Source organism: Rhamphochromis sp. 'chilingali' (assembly GCF_963969265.1).
Source record: "Rhamphochromis sp. 'chilingali' genome assembly, chromosome: 21".
Taxonomy (NCBI): Eukaryota; Metazoa; Chordata; class Actinopteri; order Cichliformes; family Cichlidae; genus Rhamphochromis; species Rhamphochromis sp. 'chilingali'.
Window position 1 is genome coordinate 14,609,622 of NC_137949.1, and position 24,635 is coordinate 14,634,256.

Below are 24,635 nucleotides of genomic sequence, written 5' to 3' on the forward strand. Positions count from 1 at the left end.
CACAACCTCTGACACATGTAGAGGATTCAGCAGAAGCGGACAAGTGACATGAGAAAAACAAATAAGAGATGCAGTGTTTATGGAATAGTTTAATATGGTGCTCATTACCTGACCACTTTTGAGCTCATAGTGATTGATGAGTGGAGTAACTTTGCTTAAGAGAAGTCACCGATTACATTAATGTTGACTGAGTACATGGGATGATCCATGTCTGAGGCAAATTATGGAAATAATTGTAGTTTACTGAGAAAACCTGCACATGACACTTGTCTTGCTGATGGTGAATGCTTATTACTCTTATGATATAATTGTTTATAGGTGTGAAGTTTGATTTCACTTCCAGATCTTGTTTTCCAGGCCATGGTGGTGTGTATGCAGGCTCCTGGGAGAGCCAGGTGTTAAGCAAACTTAATATGCAAAACACGCTAACATTTTTATTGCAGGATTATAGGTCCAGGGTGGTGCTGCTCCAGAGGAGAAGATGCCCTGATGTTACCTGGGACATGATCTAGCTAACCTTTTTCTTTAAGACAGGAATCTGGTTTTGATGAGTTGACTCATGGGAGTGTCCATGTGTCAAGAGGAGGGGTCCAGGATTAACATGAAACAATGAATTAATATTAAATTTTGTTTTTATGATTTTTGTGTGATTAACAGTTCATTTACGGGTATTAAACCTATGCAAGTGGGGCATCCATGTTCAGATGAGGCTTTGATGGCCTATAAGTGAAGTTCACTGAACTACAGAATGTGGTTTGATGATTGTTGACATGCTCTCCAAATAGAAGGTTTTCCTCCTAGCAAGGAAATACAGGTGCAGCAGTCTGCTGAAAGGGATCTCCTGAGAAATCTTCAGAGGTCAAAGGTCGAGCTGGTTGGAGCCCATCATGAGATCAGACTTTGGAGCCACAGCAAGGACCATGAAACTGCGTTGGAATGAGAGCTGTGCCAAGGGGGATTTCCAGAGGCCAATAGAGGAGATTGTGGACAACGGATGGGCACCTGAAGGATGAGGGGAGCGTGCCAAGCTCCATCGACAATGCAGAGGGTGTCACGGTTTGCCGGGGCAAGCCGTGTGGAGTTGGAGAAAGGACCCAAAAGGCGGCAGTTCTGGTGCAGGTGAGCATTTATTTACAGGAGTGGGTACAAGCAGCAATGGTGGGTGAACATGAAACCGGAAACCTAAACTGAGGAAACTAACAACACAAACCAGAAACGAAGATGCAGGGAGGTCCGAGGAAATCCATACGGGGAGACGCGGGGAAACAACACAGACGAACCAGCAACTACCATGACAGAAGACACAACTTAAATACAGTCAGAGAACACAGGGAGATTACACACAGGTAGGGAACACAGCTGGGAGTGATTAACGTGACGAGACTAGGGAGGCAAACTGAAAACACTCACATAAGACGCAGACCTTCACAATAAAACAGGAAACACATACATGCAATGACATAACACACCAACTTAACACAGACTGGGGGACACAGAACATAGGAACATGAACCATGAAACAGAAGAGTACAAGCACCCAAGGTAACCAAAACCACAGAATACTAATAAACTAAACATAAACACGGAGTCGCAGACTCCGGACCATGACAGAGGGAGTCTAAGGATGTCATCATGATTCTGTGAGAGCACAGGAACCAGAAGCTATGGTGGTGATGACAGCAGTTTCCTATGAACATCACCTAATGCTGTGTCACTATACTGTGCATACGCTGGCACACTGAAGACTGCTGGGATCATAACGGCAGTAAGATAACTGGACCCAGCACCCTTTCCACAGAGGGGTTTTTCTGCAGAGGATGGACAGTAGAAGAGTCATAAGTATTCCTATCGCAGGATGAAGGCCTAAAGTGAGGTGATGGGGGTTGATAGAGACCAATTCAAGTGCTTCTGACCACTCCAACTGCCTGCAAAATAGCGGAGAGACCCTCCTGGATACATCAGAGCCACTGCAAAAAGGTTGAGGTCCCAGGAAACCCCGGCACCCCCAAGACAGCACATTAGGGAAATCTCACACTTGGTTGTTTCAGTGGTGAGGGGGGAGTGCTGATTGAGCCCCCGTAGGGTAAGCTCGCACTCCAACCTCCAGCCTCTGATCAACTCTAGGGCAACCAAGTGTGAGGTGTGATGGATCTGTGTGCAACCATGGGGAGGTGGACCCTCCTGGTTACCTTGACTACGACGCTCACCCTTACAGGACCCCAGCTGACGCCAACAACAGCTGAACCAGGAGGCAGGCAGAAACGATGGACACATGACAACTCTCACCTAAGAGACATGACGCAAGACCACATCCATCCGTGGATGAACAATGCCTGGTACCGTTATATCCACGACAGAACAAAAGCAGAATCGCAAATACAGACTATTATGTCTGTTCCCATATACCCAGTACGTCAACACACCCCACACTATATGTGTTCCTGGACCAACTCCCAGGGAAGAATTACTCCATGATACTAGCAGAGAAAGGGGGACTTTGCGTCCTCTTCAATAACACATGCTGCACTTACATAAAGACAATGTACACTCATTAAAATGTTTTGAGACAGATCCAGCAGGCCCAAAATCAGGACTATGTAAGTGATACAAGTGACTGGTTTTCTTGGATTTACACTGGCTCCTGGTTACAGGTGCTAAAAGGACTACTCATCGAGTTGAAATATTTTTACTTTTATTTTGTGTCTTTGTAACGTGTATACTGCCATGTCTAAAACTCCTGATTAACCTCATTTAAAGTTTTTACTTACAACAGGAGGGAATGTCAATGGAAAATTATACTTAGTAGTCAGTATAATCTTTTAATGATATAAGTTTGCATATGGTAGAATACTGCATGTAATCATTTGTGTGTAGAAGTATATAGTGTAGAAGTATATAGTTGGTGGCATATTGAAAGAATGTCTCATCCTAGGAGGTCTGTAACATTCCACGGTGTTCACCCCCACATCCTAGGAGCATGGGAGAGGTCGTACCTTGTCTTATTGTTTTACGGTAGGATTAACGTAGCTATGTCAGGTTTAGTTTAAGTGCTTCTTTACATATAGATGAACTGTTGGATTTTCCAGACCAGCAGGTTAAGGGAAGTCGTTTATGGGGCCACACTCTGACCCACGCACATGCACACACACGCACACACACACACACACACACACACACACACACACACACACACACACACACACACACACACACACACACACACACACACACACACACACTCCAATGTAAGGAACAAACGCTCACTGAAGTATAAATAAAGACCGGGGCAGTTTCTCAGTGCGAGTCTCAGTTCTGGAGGCTGCCCTTGCTAGCAAGAAGTTCTGTGTGTTTCTCTTCTCTGAGTCTTTACTGAAGAAGTGTTTTAGAGTATATTTCTTAACAGGCTCATACAATGGTCAGTAATTATAGGTATATATCAATCAATCAATCAATCAATCAACCTTTATTTATAAAGCACTTTTCATACAAAAAATGTAGCACAAAGTGCTTTACATAGTTAAAAGCAGCCCACCCCACCCTCCAACTCACTCCCCACACTCTCATTAACATTCATATGGTAAAAGCAGATCTGAGAGATAAGAAGGCCCAAGACCATTAAGACATTTAAAAACCAATAAAAGAACTTTAAAATCGATCCTGAAACACACGGGGAGCCAATGCAGCGATTCTAAAACCGGTGTAATGTGGGCCCGCCCTCTGGTCTTCGTCAGCACACGAGCTGCCGAGTTTTGCAAAAGTTGTAAAGTTGAAATATTCTTCTTAGGAAGACCAGAGAGCAGGGCATTACAGTAATCAATGTGACTGGTAATAAAAGCATGCATCAGCATCTCCGTGTTGGCCCGAGAGAGAATTGGGCGGACTCTGGCTATATTTTTTAGATGATAAAATCCAATTTTGGTTACATATTTAATATGTGGGATAAAACCAAGCTCAGAGTCAAAAATAACACCCAGGTTTTTCACTTGTAGCGAAGGACATAGTGAAACTGCCTGTAATTTAGACAAGAGTTTCTCTCTCTGAGCCTCAGGACTGACGATTAAAACTTCAGTTTTGTCCTGGTTAAGCTGTAAAAAGTTTTCTGCCATCCAAGATCTTATATCTAAAATACAGTTAAAAAGGGCATCCATTGGTCTGGTGTCATCAGGAGACACAGAGATGTACAGCTGCGTGTCATCAGCGTAACTGTGGAAGTTCACTCCATGCCTCCTGATGACACTGCCGAGAGGGAGCATATACAAATTAAAAAGTACAGGGCCTAAAACCGACCCTTGAGGCACACCACATGTCATTTTATGGATCTTAGAGGAGCATGTATCCATACTCACCATAAAAGTTCTGTCAGAGAGATAGGAAGTGAACCAGTTGTGTACAGCACCAAGAGGCCTACCATGTGTTTCAGTCTGTTTAAAAGAATAGCGTGGTCTACTGTATCAAAGGCTGCGCTTAGATCCAGTAGCACCAGGACTGAGAGCTTTTGGGAGTCCCAGTTATATCTAAGATCATTTAAAACCTTTAGGAGAGCCGTCTCTGTGCTGTGGTTCACCCTAAATCCAGACTGGAATATCTCCAGGATCTGTCTATCATTTAGAAAATCATTAATCTGAGTAAAAACAAGTTTTTCTAAGATTTTACTTAAAAATGGTAAGTTGGATACAGGTCTGTAGTTATTAAAATCATTACAATCCAAATTGCTCTTCTTCAGAAGGGGCCTCACCACCGCCGTTTTAAAGGCAGAAGGGAAGACACCCAACTGAAGAGAGCAATTCATCATGTATAAAAGCTCAGCCTCAAAAAATCCATAAAGTGTTTTAAAGAGTGAAGAAGGGATTGGATCTAAAAGACATGTGGTGGGTCTCACTGTGGAGAAAACTTTCTGAAGGTTCTCAGCATTAACCAGGACAAAGCTGTCCAGTGTCTCCTCAGGTACAATCGAGCCCGCAGATGTGTTTACAAACATATCGCGATTAGATAAAATATCAGATCTGATGGCGCTGATTTTTCCCCTGAAGTGGTCTGCAAACTGCTCAAAGAGTGAGTCTGTGGGGGTTCTTTGGGAGCTGTTAAAATCAGGGTTAAATAAGTGATCTATGGTGGAAAAGAGGACCTTGGGATTATTTAAGTTATTACTGATTATTTTGGCGAAGTATGAATTTCTTGAATTCCTTAATGTATTATTGTACACTTTAAGTTGCTTGCAAAATATTTGATGGTTGATAGTAATTTTATTTTTCCTCCACCTCCTTTCTGCTGCCCTGCAATTTCTTTTGAGTTTTTTGACTTCTTCGTTTCTCCAGGGTGATACGTGTTTTACGTTAATCTTTTTGGTGGTGAGTGGAGCAACGGAGTCAAGGCTTTTCTTCAGTTTGCTGTTGAAATGATTAAAAATCTAATCGCAGGGTGCAGGTAAAATCACAGGGGGGCATTCGTCTAAAACCCTGGTAAAATTTGCAGCCACTTCAAAGGTTAGATAGCGCCTCCTCATAGTTCGCACCGAGGTCTCCCGCTGAATAAAACCGGTGATGTTAAAAAACACACAGTAGTGGTCAGAGACAGCCAAGTCAACAACAGAGGACACGCTGGTGGACAGCCCATGGGTGATGACCAGGTCCAGAGTGTGTCCTCTGTTGTGAGTCGGCTGTGTGACGTGCTGGGTAAAATCCAAACAGTGAAGAATGTTTAAGAATTCTTTTGATGCAGGGTCAGAAGGATTATCTATGTGCAGGTTAAAATCACCGGTTAAAATTATCATATTATATTTTGAATGTATGTTTGTTAAAAATTCTGAGAATTCCTTGATAAAAGCAGCGGTCTTTAGGTGGTCTATAAATTGTGACAGATAAAACTGGAGGGCTGCTGAAAACAATAGCGTGGAATTCAAAAGTGGTAAAATGATCAAATAAAATTTGTTTGGAGGTGAGTGTGTTGTTGGCTAAAGATGCAGTCCCACCACCTCTCTTACCACTTCTAATAGAAAAAGAGAAATTAAAATTTGGTGGGGGAGGCCTCAGTGAGAACAACTGGTGCATCCGAACCCAGCCATGTTTCAGTTAAAAATAAACAGTCAAGTTTATTATCTAAAATTAAATCATTAATAATAAAAGACTTGTTCAACAGAGAGCGGACATTTAAAAGTGCCATACTGATTGAGACTGGTGGATTTTTGACAATAGAGTTGAATGGATGTTGATATTTTTGAAGAGGCCGGAGGTTATTAATGTTTTTGGAGTTACTGGATTTGTGATAATTCTGTTGCTCTCTGTTTGTGATTATGACGGGTATTGTGTTGACTGTGGGAAAGAGAGGTCCGAGTCCAGAGTTTTGTGTATTACTGTTAAAAGTGGAACAAATATAGGAGCTGGGACCAGGGGAACATCAGTCAGTGGCAGACAGATCTGCAGGTAAATATATAGTTTTAATGTGCAAATATATGTTTTTAAAGAAATAAAGTTGAGTGATCACCATGTTCAATAGGATTAACTCTATGGGAACCAAGAATGCATGTACTACTATCTTCAATAAATGAAATATCTATCAGGATGGATTAAACTTTTGACATGCTATTGAAGCAAACCGTGAACAGTGGTCCATGTGTGTTCATATAGTGGGAAACTCACTAATTTGAAGGACCTTTATTAGTCCCACACGTGGGAAAACAAATTTCCCACGTGTGGGACTAATAAAGGTTATCTTATCTTATCTTATCTTATCTTATCTTATCTTATCTTATCTTTCAGGGCTGTTTTGAGGAAGAAAGAAGTGCCTGTTCAGGGCCAGGTACTTCTGAGCTTGTGAAAATGAGTGGGTGGTGCTCAAGGCTCATTATGTTGATCAAATTTAGAGGCTAGAAACACTAGAAACCAACTACCAATCAGAAGGAACATTAAACAGTGGAACAAATGAAAAATGAAAGTTAGAAATGGTTAAGGCTTTTACCCAACAGATTAAATTCATAGAGAGTGTTTCTTTTTCCTTCAAAGAGTGTGTGTGTGTGTGTGTGTGTGTGTGTGTGTGTGTGTGTGTGTGTGTGTGTGTGTGTGTGTGTGTGAGTGTGAGAGAGAGAGAGAGAGAGAGAGCGAGAGAGAGAGAGAGAAATAGAGAAGCAAAAAAGTAGAAGGAAAAACAGAATGTGCATAAGCAGCAGTAGTCAGCAGTGTTGGTCAAGTTACTTGAAAAAAGTAATCAGTAACTAATTACTGATTACTTCCCAAAAAGGTAACTTTATTGATTACTTATTTTCAAGAGTAATTAGTTACTTAGTTACTTTTTAAAAACATGATTTACAAACTGAATAGGTAATAAAGAAATAGATCTTTCAGCCCAATTCTACTTTGTGCCTAATCCATCATATAAAATGTAATCAAATGGAAAAAGTCTCTTTTTACAATGTGTTTTATTAGTTTTAATCTTTTAACTTTATGCATCAAGCAAAAATAAAATTATATGCAACATTCACTGACTGGAAGAAATTTGTTTAACATTTAAATCTATTTTCTGCGCATTCCTGCACATAAAATAAAATAGGTTTTTGTGTTTACATTCACTCTTTCAAATAGGTGCAAGTAAAACACAGCAGAAAATAAATAAAATCAAAGACTAGCAGCCCTGTTGCTCTAGTTTCACCTGTATAGCAGGAGTGGGGTAGGCAGAGGTTTACCCTGGTGCAGGTGTGCCGCAGCGGTCAGTGGAAGAATCCGCGAGTTTCTCTGTGAATTTCCCATTATGTGGTAGCGCACTCGGTTCTTGCTCGGAAGTTAAGGGGTTTTTTCCGCTGTAAAAAGAAGTTTTCTTCGCTAATATTTTTGTTACTTTTTACTGAATGAAACTCAAAGTAAGGTCGGTACTTCCGCGCTTTAAACGCTGCACGCTCATACTCTCCCCCGCACTCAATATATTATCCATTCTTGATCTGCACACAGCTGTTGCCACGAACGTCGCACTCACTTATGTCATTGTCATGAGACACTCACAAAAGAATCACGGTTTTAGTAACGCAGTAACGCAGCGTGCTAACGGGAAAGTAACGTTAATCTAATTACCTTTTTTGCAATAGTAATCCCTTACTGTACTCATTACAAAAGTAATCGGATTACAGTAACGTGTTACTGCGCATCTCTGGTAGTCAGTCAAACAGGAAAGTGAATGAAAAGATGATGTGGTGTTAATAAAAACAAATCAGTGGATCAGAGAAATAATTATGCCAAAGCATTAATACACTTGGACAAACATCCAGACAGACCTAAAGGAATATAATGCCTCTATGAGCAGGTTTCATCCTATCAGCTGTGATTGTATTCTATGTGTACCGGCCATCAAACAAACCTGCAAATCTGATAAAGACAGAAAAAAGAAGAAGAAGAAGAAGAAGAAGCGGACACAGCTGAGATGTAACCTGGTCACTGCAATTTTATAAAAGCCCAAGTGTAAAACAGCTGCTGCCACCTCAGCAATGCCAGCTGGGAGCTGTGATGTTGGAAACATTGCTGGCATGATGTACGTTCTGAATGTCTATTTTGTCTACTTATTCCAAAACCTGATCCCTGCAGAAAATAGATGTAGTTGTGGGAAAATAAACCTTTTACCAGACTCCAATTAATGATACCCTTTTTGAAATGAAAAGGGTATGAAACAACAAGGTGCGGCTATCCAAATGCACTTGATTAATTGACTAATTAAAGTGTGAGGTCAGGTGCACGTCAGATGTTGACAACCCGGGACTGATGATGAGGCCAAGACCAAGGTAAAACAGAGGGAAGTTAGATATCCAAAAGCACAGAAAGGTGTGATGAAGAAAGTAGTACAACAAGCTGTTCATACCTGAGGCCTCTGAGGTATGGACTCTTGGTGGGGTTGTTCTCCTAAGAACAGACCACAACGACCTCACTGAGAAGGATCGAGTATCCACCACCGTGGCAGATGTCCAATAAAGAGTCTCAGATATGAACAGTTTGACAGCAACAGGCCCTAACATTATTTAGACGCTAACATTGTAGACACTGAGGACAGCTATAAGTACCTTTGAATACCACAGGCAAATTGGAACTACAAAGAGGCTACTGCAAAAGCTCCAACCGCCAAATACCTGCAGAGAATAAGGCAAGTACTGAGTAGTCAGCAGAATGGGAAGAAGATGGTCCAGACAATCAACACCTACACCCAGTCATTGGATACACTGATGGGATAATCAGATTTCTAAAGGAGACATCAAGAAAAGAAAGCTCCTTACCAAACATGAAGGCTTTCACCCCAAATCCAGCACCCTGAGATTAAACGCTGAGTAGAATGAAGGAGGCTGTGGACTAGTGAGAGTCAGAACCACTTTCCAAGATGAACCATCAAAGATCCACGAGTACATCATATTGAGATGTTGTGGCAGGACTTTAAGATGCTATGCATAAGAAAAATTGCTTGCAAAATAAACTGAACTGAAGCAATGTTTGTTTTTTACTGGACTGCATTCTGTGGAAACCTTTTTACCATGGCAGCAAACGGTAAGAAATATTTTTAATAAATCAGAAATCAATTATTATTGATTTAAAATGTGAACATATACATAATATATTTACAAAGTAACACGCACCTGCAACCTATAACAGAAACTTGTTTTGAGTAGATGTTCTGATTTCCAGTCAAGCACTCCAATGACTGCTTATTGGTCTTAAGGGCAGTAATAAATTAAATTAAATCTGACATGCATTAGCATTTGTGGACTATGTGACATTTAAAGTGAGTCACACACACACACACACACACATATACATACATTTTATGCAAGTGACATAGGCCTAAGGGCAAACTGTGCATACTAACAAATATACTAAATAAAGGTTGTTTTTATGCACAATATGCACTATAATTTGGGGTAAATGATTTAATGTAGAACAATTCTGTTCTTGTTGTAGATTGAATTAAATATACTCTGTACCTCATCCATCCCTGGAGCCATTTGATCATTCAAAAGGTAAGACAGAATATCTCTCAGAAAACTAAGGTTACTACCAGCCCCACCTGCTCCCCATAAGAATCCTGTCAACAGCTGAATCAAAGCCAGAACTCTGATCTTTTATTGATTTGCATGAAGGTTTTCAGGTGATGTAGGTTCTGTCTCGCTCTTTTCCCAGTGCTATAACCCCATTCACTCTACCTCCACTGGTGTGCTCACATAGAAAGAATTGGACTCTGCGATTGATGCTGACTTGCTGACTACAGGGAGTGCAGAATTATTAGGCAAATGAGTATTTTGTCCACATCATCCTCTTCATGCATGTTGTCTTACTCTAAGCTGTATAGGCTCAAAAGCCTACTACCAATTAAGCATATTAGGTGATGTGCATCTCTGTAATGAGAAGGGGTGTGGTCTAATGACATCAACACCCTATATCAGGTGTGCATAATTATTAGGCAACGTCCTTTCCTTTGGCAAAATGGGTCAAAAGAAGGACTTGACAGGCTCAGAAAAGTCAAAAATAGTGAGATATCTTGCAGAGGGATGCAGCAGTCTCAAAATTGCAAAGCTTCTGAAGCGTGATCATCGAACAATCAAGCGTTTCATTCAAAATAGTCAACAGGGTTGCAAGAAGCGTGTGGAAAAGCCAAAGCGCAAAATAACTGCCCATGAACTGAGAAAAGTCAAGCGTGCAGCTGCCAAGATGCCACTTGCCACCAGTTTGGCCATATTTCAGAGCTGCAACATCACTGGAGTGCCCAAAAGCACAAGGTGTGCAATACTCAGAGACATGGCCAAGGTAAGAAAGGCTGAAAGACGACCACCACTGAACAAGACACACAAGCTGAAACGTCAAGACTGGGCCAAGAAATATCTCAAGACTGGTTTTTCTAAGGTTTTATGGACTGATGAAATGAGAGTGAGTCTTGATGGGCCAGATGGATGGGCCCGTGGCTGGATTGGTAAAGGGCAGAGAGCTCCAGTCCGACTCAGACGCCAGCAAGGTGGAGGTGGAGTACTGGTTTGGGCTGGTATCATCAAAGATGAGCTTGTGGGGCCATTTCGGGTCGAGGATGGAGTCAAGCTCAACTCCCAGTCCTACTGCCAGTTTCTGGAAGACACCTTCTTCAAGCAGTGGTACAGGAAGAAGTCTGCATCCTTCAAGAAAAACATGATTTCCATGCAGGACAATGCTCCATCACACGCGTCCAAGTACTCCACAGCGTGGCTGGCAAGAAAGGGCATAAAAGAAGAAAAACTAATGACATGGCCACCTTGTTCACCTGATCTGAACCCCATTGAGAACCTGTGGTCCATCATCAAATGTGAGATTTACAAGGAGGGAAAACAGTACACCTCTCTGAACAGTGTCTGGGAGGCTGTGGTTGCTGCTGCACGCAATGTTGATGGTGAACAGATCAAAACACTGACAGAATCCATGGATGGCAGGCTTTTGAGTGTCCTTGCAAAGAAAGGTGGCTATATTGGTCGCTGATTTGTTTTTGTTTTGTTTTTGAATGTCAGAAATGTATATTTATGAATGTGGAGATGTTATATTGGTTTCACTGGTAAAAAATAAATAATTGAAATGGGTATATATTTGTTTTTTGTTAAGTTGCCTAATAATTATGCACAGTAATAGTCACCTGCACACACAGATATCCCCCTAAAATAGCTAAAACTAAAAACAAACTAAAAACTACTTCCAAAAACATTCAGTTTTGATATTAATGAGTTTTTTGGGTTCATTGAGAACATGGTTGTTGTTCAATAATAAAATTATTCCTCAAAAATACAACTTGCCTAATAATTCTGCACTCCCTGTATGATCCTATACTTTTCCCTCTGGATATCCATGGACACCAATTCAAGAGTTGTTGACATGTGTGATGGGTGCTCAGTCATCCAGGTAAGGAAATCCCAGAAAGTTTATTTTCTTCATCCTGATATTGGGTTTTCAATGGGAGAAGCGTTTCATTACTTGTCAAGTGACTTCTTCAGTCTCAGCAGGTTGAAATTCTAAATTGACTCGTCATTATATAGCGCTTTTCTATTCTACTTGAGCACTCAAAACCTCTCACACTGACCTACAAGCACTTTTCTACGCGTAAGGGTTTTCCATTTAACAGTCCCACAGTCATACAGTCACACTCTGATAAATGCATCAAAGAACAACTTGGGCTTCAGTATCTTGCCCAGGCATGCTTTGGCATGGAGACTGGAGGAGCCAGGGATCAAACTGCCAACCTTCCAATTACTAGATGACCTGCTCTAACTCCTGAGCTACAGCCACCCCCAGAGGTCATTTGGTGATCATTAATGTGCAAATTGTCATGACCATTGATCAATGGTCATGAGTACCATTCAGGGAGCTGGGCAATGGCTGCAATCACTGCACTGTAAGATGGTTAAAGATGTACCCATAGGCCCCTCCTAAGGGGATAGTAGTCTGTATGATGGCTTTAACAATCAATATATAGGATACAGGAAAGAGCTGTTAAAGCTACATTAGCACGAGAGGTTATGATGAGCAAGCAGGAGTTTGGTTTCATACTGAGAAACAGCACTATAGATACAAAATTTGCTTTGACAGCGTTAATAAGTAAGAATACTGAAGATCCTAAGGAACTGCACTATGTCTAGAGAAAGCATTGATCTGTGCAGATGACATTGTAATCTCCAGTGAGAGCAGGGAGCAGGTGGAAGAGAGCCTGCAGAGCTGGAGGTCTGCATTGGAAAGAAGAAGATTGAAAGTAAGGAGAAGCAAGACAGAATGCATTTGTGTGTGAGGGAAACAGGTGTAACACTGAATCTACAAGGAGTAAAGGGAATGAAAATGTATTATTTTTAATACTTAGGGGTCAACTGTCCAAAGCAATGGACAGTCTAAAAGAGAGGGGAAGAACAGAACAGAGTGCAGGCAGGGTGGAGTGGGTGGAGAGGAGTCTCTGGGGTGATTTGGGACAGAAGGATGGTGGCAAGGGAGGTTTACAAAATGGCAGTGAGACCTGCTATGCTATGTGCGATTTGGAATGATGGCACTGAAAAAAAGACAGGAGGAAGAGCAGAAGGTGGCAGAGTTGAAGATGTTACTATTTTCTTTGGGAGTGACCAGAATAAATAGGATTAGAAATGTTTAGAAATGAAGTACATCTATTACTATGGCTGTCTTTCTCTGCTTGTCCACCACTACTATCTCTGATTGGTAGCTATCACCAGTTTGTCTGTTTTTATCTTGAAGTCCCACAGGATCTTAGCCTGCTCATTCTCGACCACCCTAGGGCGCATATCTCATTTTGACCTTGGGACCACCAGGTCATACTCGGCACAGATGTTCCTGTATACTGTGCCAACCACTTGGTTTTGGCGTACCATGTATGCCCTGCCTGCTAGAACCTAGCACTCTTCTGGATAGTCTCAGGGGCGTCTTTACACAGCATGAACATGGAGTCTTATCTACTGTGGTAAACCCCTGCCTCTATTGATCTTTTGCTTAGAGGTTGTTTCTGTGCTGCCATGATTCATGCATCTGTGCTGTCTTTCAGTCCAGTTTTGTCCAGGCATTGGTAGGACTTCTCCATTTCAGCCATTTCTTCTATTTCTCTGTGGTGGCTTTTGCTTTCTACAGATGATATTATGTAGAATGAGCTGGAGAAGACTACTGGGATATGGCAGGGAATCAATATATGGTTCAAGGACAGAAGACTGACAAGAGTAGTGTAAGATTGATTTCCATGTTCATTGGATCAACACAAATATTTGAAGATTACAGTTTTGTTTCTAAAAAAATATATATCTTTGAACCTCAGTAAAGAGCTTTGCTGAACATACAATAACAGTGGCAGTAGAATGAAAGGTCATGATGACACAACTTGCTTAACATCGACAGTTTAATTCACTTCTGCCACGGTGAAAAATAACCCAGTTTGATGGAAATCCATCAGGGCAGAAAAAGCATATTCAGAAAAATTATGCCTCCCCTACAATACATTTTTTTTATAAACTTCACAGACAAATGCAAATGACTTTTAAGACAATGCTGCTGAATACATAATTCCTCTCAAAGCACTTGTGCTTGTTGAAATACTGACTGCTGTTGTTCAGTGAGATTTTTACTTTTTGACAAATACACTAATCGTTTTCCTTTTGCTTTTACTTATCTCTGTTATAAAGCAAGTGAAGGAACAAAATGGTGTGATGGACACAGGGGAGAAACATATTTGCAACAAAGTAGATTCATTGGCAACAAGTGGATAATTACGTATTAGGTTACACAAAATTACACAAAAAACCGATACACAAAATTCACGGTTCGGTTCGGTTCGATACTTTGGTGTCACGGTTCGATATTTTTTCGATACAAAAAAAAATGTTCATGCCTTTTTAATTTGTCATTTATTAAAATTATAAATATATATTTGAACTCAAAAGTACAGTTTTTAAATTTAACAGCGAATGCGCACCTGCGGACCACTTATGTGCAGCCCTGGTTATTTAGCTTGTCATATTGCAGCCACAGAAATTATTTTGTCCATGAAACCATAAAGCTGCACTTTCTTTTTGCCTTATAGTCTGATTTGTCATAACTTCTCCGTTTTGTGGTAAGCTTTTCTTTGGCTGTCACTTCTTCACCCTGACCTGTCTTATTTGGCTCAGCAGAACTAAAATATAAATCCTGCTGGTTTTACACACGCACTCACATAACGGTCAGCGATTCTCTGCGCGATCAACCTCTCACATGTTTAAGCTTGCTGCGGGAGATTTCACTTGTCATGTTTGCATAGTAAGCTAACAATTAATAAGACGATGTCAGAGGAATTGGTGCACAAATTATCATCACTCACAGATCAGTGCTGTCGCTCTCTATACACAGTTCGCACGATTGCAAAGTGAAAGCAAAAAAACAAGCGCAAATTCAAACGCGATTTCAATATGTCACATATTGACAGTGGCTCACCGATGCCAATGACATAATTACCCAGCTACATTTCTGAAAGAATGCAAAAGCATTGACATATATTTTTCCTTCCTACAATAGCCCGACGGGCAGGGCAGAGATAGATTTTGGTACCCCGACTGAAAAAATCGCTAGCCCCGGGACGTCGGGCTAGCGATATTGCGAGCCCTGTATCTGATTGAGGAATCACTCATCTTTGGAAAAGAGAGTTTATTACAGAGAAATGTCTCTTTCCAAAATAAAAGCTATACTATCCGCTTCTTCTGGGCTATATTCTCAGCAGCATAAGGAGAATCATGTGCTAACAGCTGTCTAAATGACTCGGCTAAAGTTAGTAGCATGCTTGTTGTTTTTGTCTTTGCACTAGGATGATGTCGGCGTAAATGTGCAGTCATATTCGTTGTGTTCCCACTAGTGCTTTCAGGTTAATCTCATTGAAATGACCTTAACGCCACAACACGGCAAATCTCTGTTAACGAGCTACCGCCGATCGCCCCGTGCATGGGGCTAGACGGCCAACACGTTAACGAGCTAACTGTGCTAACACACTAGTTCCCACCCATGTAATTGAGCATTGCGTGGCACATCCAACATACTGTTTTACTTTAGTCCATGACTCGCTTACCTTCAGGGTCATATGTCACATGAAAACCAAAATAATTCCAAACGCCAGATCTGAATGAGGGTGGGGGAGGTCCATGTTGCAAGAAGAGCTTAACTTCTGTCTTGCTAGCTTGCCCTGCGCTCTTCCTTCTGACTATGCTGTCTGTGTTGAGCGCTCAGTGGATCTGCGCTCGACAGTGCAGCCTAGGCGGAGTAGTCGAACGCAGATTCACTGAGCGCTCAACACAGACAGCATCGTCAAAAGGAAAGTTGATTAAATAAATTACAAATGTTGTATTGTTCGATACATATGCGTACCGAACCGAAAGCACTGTATCGAACGGTTCAATATCGATACGAATATCGTTGCACCCCTAGTATTAGGTGTTTCTCAGAAGTACAGATGGACAAAGATTCACCAAACAGCAGAAATCTGCTGACTTTGGGATTCTAGTGTTCATGTACACCCGTGTTTCCCAACCACTGTGCCGCAGCACATAGGTGTGCCGTGAGAAATGATCAGGTGTGCCATGGAAGATCATCTGGTTCCACCTGATTAGTACTCTGAATGACTGGCTTGAGTAACGGGAGACCAATTACATTCTCTTCCACTAGAGGGCAGTACAACTGCCTGCTCTAATTAAATGGGTTGCCAACTGCCAGTAAAACAGAACAAGACGAAGAAGAAATTACATAATAGTCATGCTGCGAGTGAGACCATGCAGTGCGTAATAGCAACAGATAAATATTTGAAAAGAACAAGTAGTCAGTCTGACCTGGGTCCCGGAGAAAACTCAGACCCAGATCAAGGCCATATCATGAGTAGTGATCAGAAGAAAGCAAAAAAGATATACTGGGGACAAACCGAGCCAATTCCACTATGCCGCTATGATTTTTCTAGTGTGAAATATGTGCCGTGGGTCCAAAAGGTTGGGAAACACTGCCATACGCTATCCCAGCCACTTGGTTGTGTCTATCAGTATATGCCATTCCAGCTTGGATCTTACATTCTGGATGTTCTCTCGGACACCCAAAAGGTTGATTCTGTTCATCTGGATGTAGTATTTTCAGTGAGAGAAATGTTTTGTCACTCATCCAAGTGACTTCTTCAGTCTCTAGGACATATTTGTACAGTCTGCACACAGAAAACAGCTTTTCAGGAGTATTTCCTCATCACATCAGCTGCATCTATCTCCTCTGCTGGCCAGTGTATCATTCCAGTTGGGTATCTGATGGCCGGTAGGACGTATGTATTGATGGCTCGGATCAGTCAGATGGCTTCTCAGTACTTGTCATCAGTGTTGGTCAAGTTACTTGAAAAAAGTAATCAGTAACTAATTACTGATTACTTCCACAAAAAAGTAATCCCATTACTTTACTGATTACTTATTTTCAAAAGTAATTAATTGCTTAGTTACTTTTTAAAAACACGATTTACAACCTGAAGAGGTGATAAAGCGATAGATCTTTTAGCCCAATTCTACTTTTTCTACATAATCCATCATACAAAATGTAATCAAATGGAAAAGTCTCTTTTTTTAACTTGTTTTATCAGTTTTAATCTTTCAACTTTATGCATCAAGCAAAAATTTAATTATATGCAACATTCTCTGACTTGAATAAATACGTTTAACATTTAAACCTATTTTCTACACATTCCAGCACATAAAATAAAATATTTTTTGTGTTTACACTCACTCTTTCAAATAGATGCAAGTAAAACACAGCAGGAAATAAATAAAGTCAAAGACTCAGCGGTCCTGTTGCTCTATTTTCACCTGTAAAGCAGGAGTGGGGTAGGCGGAGGTTTACCCTGGTGCAGGTGTGCCGCGGTCAGTTGAAGAATCCGCGAGTTTCTCTGTGAAGTCGTTGCACACTCGGTGCTTGCTCGGAAGTTTAGCGGTTTTTTTCGCTGTAAAAAGAAGTTTTCTTCCCAGGCACGATGGACGCTAATGTTTTTGTCACTTTTTATGGAATCAAACCCGAAGTAAGGTCAGTACTTCCACGCTTTAAACGCTGCACGCTCATACTCTCTCCCACAATCGATATATGATCCATTGTTGATCTGCACACAGCTGTTGTCACCAACTGCGCACTTGTTTACGTCACTGTCGTGAGACATTCTTGCAAAAAACCACGGTTTTAGTAACGCAGTAACGCAGCGTTCCTACGGGAATGTCACAGTGCGGCATGGCAGACCGTGGGGATATGGGGAATGAGGACCCAGGCGCGCGGTGCTCTGTGTATAAACAGTGCGTTTATTTACAGTGATGGAAACAATAACAGTAAATCCCCGTGCTCTCCCATGACTCCCGTGTCGTGTCTTCCCAAAAAGTCCGTGCTCCGTGTTCTCCACTGCCGTGTGTCCACACACACCCCGTGCCTGCTGCCCTCCGATGTTCCACGCTCCTCCTGAGGGGAAAATGACAGAGGCAGCCGTCAAGGCACTTAATTCCAGATGGGCAGTAACGCGTTAACGCGTTACTGCCCATCTCTGCTTGTCATACTATTGATATTTGGCTGTGGCTGAACTTTCTGTATCCTTATAATGGTTGCTGTTGAGCAATTGGATACTCAGGTACTTGTAACTGTCCTGCACAGTTGTGGTTAGAAGTTTTCATACATATCATTGTGGGTGTGAATGTCATGGAAGGGCTTTTAATGATTTCATTGAACTCTCCTTAAGGTTCTACGGTATATTCTAACTTGCCAAGGCCAATTAACTTCTCGTTAGTGATCATGATTAACTGTAGGCGGTCGTTTCTCTTTGCCAGTATAAAAAGGATTTTTGACAGCACTCATTGGATTGACAAATATGCAAAACAATAGGAAAATCCAAGGTACTTAGTGAAGATCTAAGAAGGAAAATAGATTTACAGATTAAAAATGCTCCACTATGACTGTATAACTTTGCAGCTCTGCAAACACCTGCTTCTATGAGACTAATGAAATGGGGATTTTTGCAGGTATTCACTAGTTTTGTGAAGTATTTTAACTTTTGCATGATTATGTTTTGGTATGTTATTGAGAATTAATGGAAGTTGTTTGTTTATTCCTCAAGCTGAACAAGATTTTAGTGATCTATGATTAGTTTTCATGAGTGCAATGTATTTTATTCATCTCAGCTATCATTTGTCCATCATTTTTAACAACTAAGGAAAATGATAAAAATAATTTGCACCTCTGCAAGTTCTGTCAAATCAAAGTCAGCAGGGAAAAGCTTCACCTGCTCACACTTTTACGGAGCTCTCAAGATCGAACAGATCACTGACCTGTTTTCTGTGGAATGTAAATGATAATTGAAAGTTTCATGTGCTTGGCAAGACAAACAATTCCTTCATTTTTTTTTCCTTATGTGCACACGCTCCCTTTGTTCAGTTTATAAACCTATTAAATACACATAGTTGTAACTCAGTGGACATACTTTGAAATACAGGAATAGAACTCTGAGGTTCCACAATATAGCTATAATACTATATTTATAAAGCTTTGTACAGTTGGAAGAATTAGTGATGATTACTTTAAATAATTTGTTTTTATTTTTTTAATCCCTTTTGAAATATTATTTTGCCACCCCTGTGAAATGTTGTTTTTGTAAATTGCAGCATTTTTCCTTTTAATTTCCACCATTATATAATAGCACACTGTCTTCAAAAATGCTGGATCTAAATACTAGAAAAGAAACAGTAAAAAAATATTTGTTTGTCTCCCATTATTAAAACATTTTTGAAAATGAAAGCAACAGAAAAACAACCCTAAAATAAATCAGTGAAGACAAAGAATCCATTTAAATTGGAAAACACACATTATTGATGGAAAAGTGTAGGCTAAATCTTGAAAGATGAAATGGTGTTTAGTTGATCAGCCAAGCATAATTTTTATCCAATGAAAACATGTCAAACGAGACGCAACACACTGTGTCCAAATGTCTCTCCAAATAAGTGAGATGCATAGAAGAGTTCTGCCATGGGCGTGTAACTCAGTGTCAGAAAAATAAGAGGCAAATTATGAAGAGCTTTGTACAAAATTGTTATAATAACAAAGTAATACATTGTTTATCTTCTGATAGTTGTGTACGGGTTATTTGCCAGGATTTTATCCCGGCAACAAGTGCACTCTGTCAAGAAGTATTCCACAAATAAGGCTTTCTCACTGTCAGCAGGAACATCAATCGCACTTTAATGACAGATTATACGTTTTAGGGCTCACATAATAAAAGAACAGGTTTAATTTTAAGCTGAAATATGTGTATTTATTAAATTTGCCACGTGTTACTCTTTTAGAGAATAGTAATAGCTACCTCTTTATTATTGTAGTTACTGCTCTTCTTGTCTGTGAGAGATTATCCTGTAGCTGTAAAAATACAGCTAGAAGAAGATGTGAACAGTCACCTTCTGAATACCATATGAAGGTGAACGAATAAATTCATGGGCAAATGGTTGAAAAACTAGAGACCCCATAAAATAGGCTAAAAATAATGATATGAAGGTGAAAAGAAGCCACTGAAATCAGTGACTGAGAATTTCATTTATCTATAAGCGAGCTACAAAGTCTTAATATTAACACGCTGAGGTGCTGATTCTATAAAATCTATTCACATTTGACATTTGCTGCAAATTGAACTTGGAGCTTCTGAAAAAAAAAAAAAAGAGAAGTCACACTCACGATATAAGCAATAAACAAACACTCCAAATGATTTTGTATATCTTGCCTCAGTTTAATAGAGCAGGATCACATTTCACACATGAGCACTCATTGTGAAAGCACTCGTTAGATTAAAGTAATTCCAAATCAGATAACACTTCATATTAACTGCACACTCTTAAGCATTAGTAAGATATTAGTAAATACGTAACACTACCATAAAACATAAGCAAAGCAACAGTAACCTAATAAATGTAACAGTATTACAGCAATTCTTGCACAAAGAATTCTGCCTCTTTGTATTAGTTGTGACTTCTTTGTAGCTTAATTTAATGAGCAAATCAAACAACAAATGCACATGTGCAGTTGTCATATTAAATGTGTTATGTATTATTAAATATAAAACAGAGTTTGCATTGCAAGGCAGCTGCTGCAGCTGTGCATAGTGTAACACTAACAGAGGATAGACATTACCTAGATTTTAAATGACAAAAAAAAACAAAAAAACACAAGTCATGTTTATGTCCATGTGTCTTTTGTCCTGCCTCAGCAGATGACTGTCTCTCCCTGAGCCTAGTTAGAATAGAATAGAATTCAACTTTATTGTCATTGCACATGCACAGGTACAGGGCAACGAAATGCAGTTTGCATCCATCCAGAAGTGCTTTAGTGATATAGATATATTACAATATATATTAGCAATAGTATAGATATGTAAGTATACTACAGAAATGGGTCTATTATGGTATGTTATAATGTACACGGTATGAAGTATGTTGTGAATATTCTATAACTAAGTATGTAAAGGCTGTAGTGAGTACAAGCTATGTACAGGCTATGAACAGGATATAAATATGAAAAACTATACAGAATATGAAATAAATAACTTTACAGAAATCTGAGATATACAGCTATACAGAAATGGGAACTATGCAAGTTGTAAACAGTTGTAGGATTAAAGATTATTGAATGTACAGAATGATTATTTACACAGAGCTATACAGTAGTGCAGTTAAGATAAGTGAGGGTGTAGATAGTTTCTACAGAGGCTATATAAAGTGCTAGTGGTTGTGAGTGGTGGTTCAGTCCATGTTATTATTGTGTGTTTGAGGGTACAGTTGTCCATTGTGGGTGTGTGTATGTTCAGTCCATGAGTTTAACGTGGGTCAGATGTCAGGAGGCAGAGTTCAGGAGTCTGACAGCTGTGGGGAAGAAGCTGTTCCGGTACCTGGTGGTCTTAGTCCGGAGGCTCCTGTGGCGCCTCCCAGAGGGCAGGAGGGTGAAGAGTCCATGTGATGGGTGACTGGGGTCTTTGATGATTTTCCCAGCCCTTTTCAGACACCGCTTCCTGTAGATGTCTTTTATGGCAGGAAGTGGTGCTCCGGCGATGCGCTGGGCAGTTTTCACGACCCTCTGCAACGCCTTCTGGTCCGAGGCAGAGCAGTTCCCGTACCAGACTGTTATACAGGTGGTCAGGATGCTCTCGATGGTGCAACGATAGAAGTTCACCAGGATGTCTGAGGACAGGTGGTTCTTCCTCAGGGTCCTCAAGAAGAAGAGGCGCTGGTGAGCCTTCTTGACCAGCTTGGAGCAGTTGGTCGTCCAGGTGAGATCCTCGGAGATGTGGACTCCCAGGAACTTGAAGGTGCTCACACGCTCCACAGCCGTCCCCTTAATGTGGATGGGTGGATGTGGGTCAGCATTCCTCCTGTAGTCCACGATGAGCTCCTTGGTCTTCTTGGTGTTAAGCAGCAGGTTGTTTGTGTCGCACCACTCAGCCAGACGATCCACCTCCTCCCTGTAGGCGGCCTCATCGTTGTCACTGATGAGGCCATAGTTAGTTGCCATTGTTGGAATTTTCTTTCTATTATTGCAGGGTCTTTACCTTACAATGTAAAGTGCCTTGAGGCAACTGTTGTTGTGACTTGGCACTATATAAATAAACTGAAATGAACTGGATTGCATGCCAGGATTAACTGTGCTGGAAGCGCTTGCAGCACTTACACCATCCTCTTTTCATTGTTAGCCAACTGAACTAAAAAATACTATCTTCAGATAAACATATTTAAATAACCCTACTATAGTTGTGTTTTTGATTAGTTGACATAATTTTGGGTTGCACCCTGTTTAGTAGCTAAAAACAAACAAACTTGTCATGTTGTGTGCTAAAGAGTTACCATCCCAAACTTTATTTTACTTTAATACATCACTTTGAATGCTAATATGATTTGTATTTGATGTTTAGTACATATTCCTTATATAATAAATATAACAATAAAGTTTTATAGGAACTTATTAGTCAAAAATAAAGCATTTACATCTGTATTTATAAATTACATACCAACCACTACTAAGGAATATTTTATAAATGATTATTTAATGTTTACTAATACCAAACTAATGCTTACCAGTGTGTAGTTGTTATAAAGTGTTGCCAGGAATAATATCAGTGTGAGAAAGATTTTAAGGCACTTCATTTGGATCAGAACTCGTTTTATAAGCCATCATACTTGCATGCATGCTATACAAATTTTTGTGAAAATCAATTCCCATTTCTATTACACCAAAATGTGCTTTTAGTAAGAGAACGTGACAACTCATCCTGCATATTTTGACCCATGCTGGCCTCAGTTGTCTGATTAGCCACTGTGGGACTGCTTCAGAGCCTGAATATTGATTGTAGATCAATTTAAAGAACATGACATTTAAACTCACCAGTACAGGACGTGTCATGTACACTGGGTGGGGGAGGGGTGTGAAAGGGAAGTAAGTGATGGATCTGATTACCTGACTGATTTTTCCTGTATCCTAGTTGGGCATAGGTTTAAAGATATACCTCGGATATGAGTGAGAGAAAAACCCTACCAGTAGCTGGACAAAGCTGGACTGAAAGACAGCACAGAGGCACTAATCATGGCAGCACAGGAACAACCTCTGAGCACGAAATCCATAGAGGCTGGGGTCTACCACACCAGGCGAGATCCCATGTGCAGGCTGTGTAAAGATGCCCCTGAGAAAATGCGGGGCATAACAGCAGGGTGCAAGATGCTAGCAGGCAGGGGATGGAGCGCCATAATGAAGTGGTTGGCATAGTATACAGAAACATCAGTACCGAGTATGGCCTGGAAGTCCCAAGGTCAAAATGGGAGACACCCCCTAGGGTGGTGGAGAATGACCTAGCTAGGATCCTGTGGGACTTCCAGATACAGGACAAAATGGTGGTGGCTGACCATCCGACAAAGTAGTGGTGGACAAGCAGAGGAAGACGGCCATAGCGATAGACGTAGCTATAACAAATGACAGTAACATCAGAAAGAAGGAACACGAGAAGCTGGAGAAGTACCAAGGGCTCAGAGAAGAGCTTGAGAAGATATGAAGGGTGAAGGTAACGGTGGTGTCAGTGGCAACTGGAGTACTCTGTGCAGTGACTCCCAAGCTAGGCAAGTGGCTCCAGCAGATCCAACATCCGAGATCTTTGTCCACGATAGTGCAGTCCTAGGAACAGTAAAGACACTAAGCAGGACCCTCAAGCTCCCAGACCTCTGATAGGGGACCCCCCCCCCCCCACACACACACGCACAGTTTTGCATCCATTGAGTCTCCTCTACTTATCCTTTTCAAGGTTGCGGGGTGACTGAAGCATAACTAAGCTATCCTGGACAGCCTTTCATAGGTCAGTATACATACTATACGCATTAAGTATACATGATATCACAACATTTACACAAGATTATAAACGTAGAATTAAAAACTTTAAATTAATCACTGTAATCACCAAATCTATGATTTGATGTTATATAAAAAAGTAATCACATCTTGATTTTTTTTTTTATTAATAATCCACTGTGGTTTTGTCCAGAATAACTTAAACTGAAAAATATTTTGGTGTGGCCAAAAAAAATAATCCATCTTTTCACTGTGCTCTGAACTGGCACAAGATGGCACACTGGCATGCACCCTCGGAGTGTTTCCTTTCAGTGTTCTCTCAGGAACCTTAGCATGCTTATCGATGTTCTCATCCTGGGGGATGAAGTCACAATTCACAACCCAATGATACTGGAAAACTACTTTAATGTTTAGAGACTGGAAACTATCATGGTGAAATCAGAGAGTGGACTGTGAGATCATAAAATAGCAGCTGCATTAAAAGCTAACTGGCAATGTGTGACGTCTAAATAAGCCAGTGTTTAAAATTTTTATGGACCTGTTGTAATAATTCCTACTCACATCTTGTGGAATGCATACATAGTCATCTGCTTTCCAAGTGACAAATTTACTGTGGTTTTTTATTCATATTTCATTTAAGCATTTTAAACCGGCACATGCCTTTGTGTAAAATGTTGTTGGAAAAAGGAATGTTATGAGCTCAAACCACCAAACCAACTGCATGCACTGATTTGTGTATTCATCCTTCAGTCAACAGGCTGTCTTTAATTTATTCAGTTCATTGTATGTTTAACTTTACAG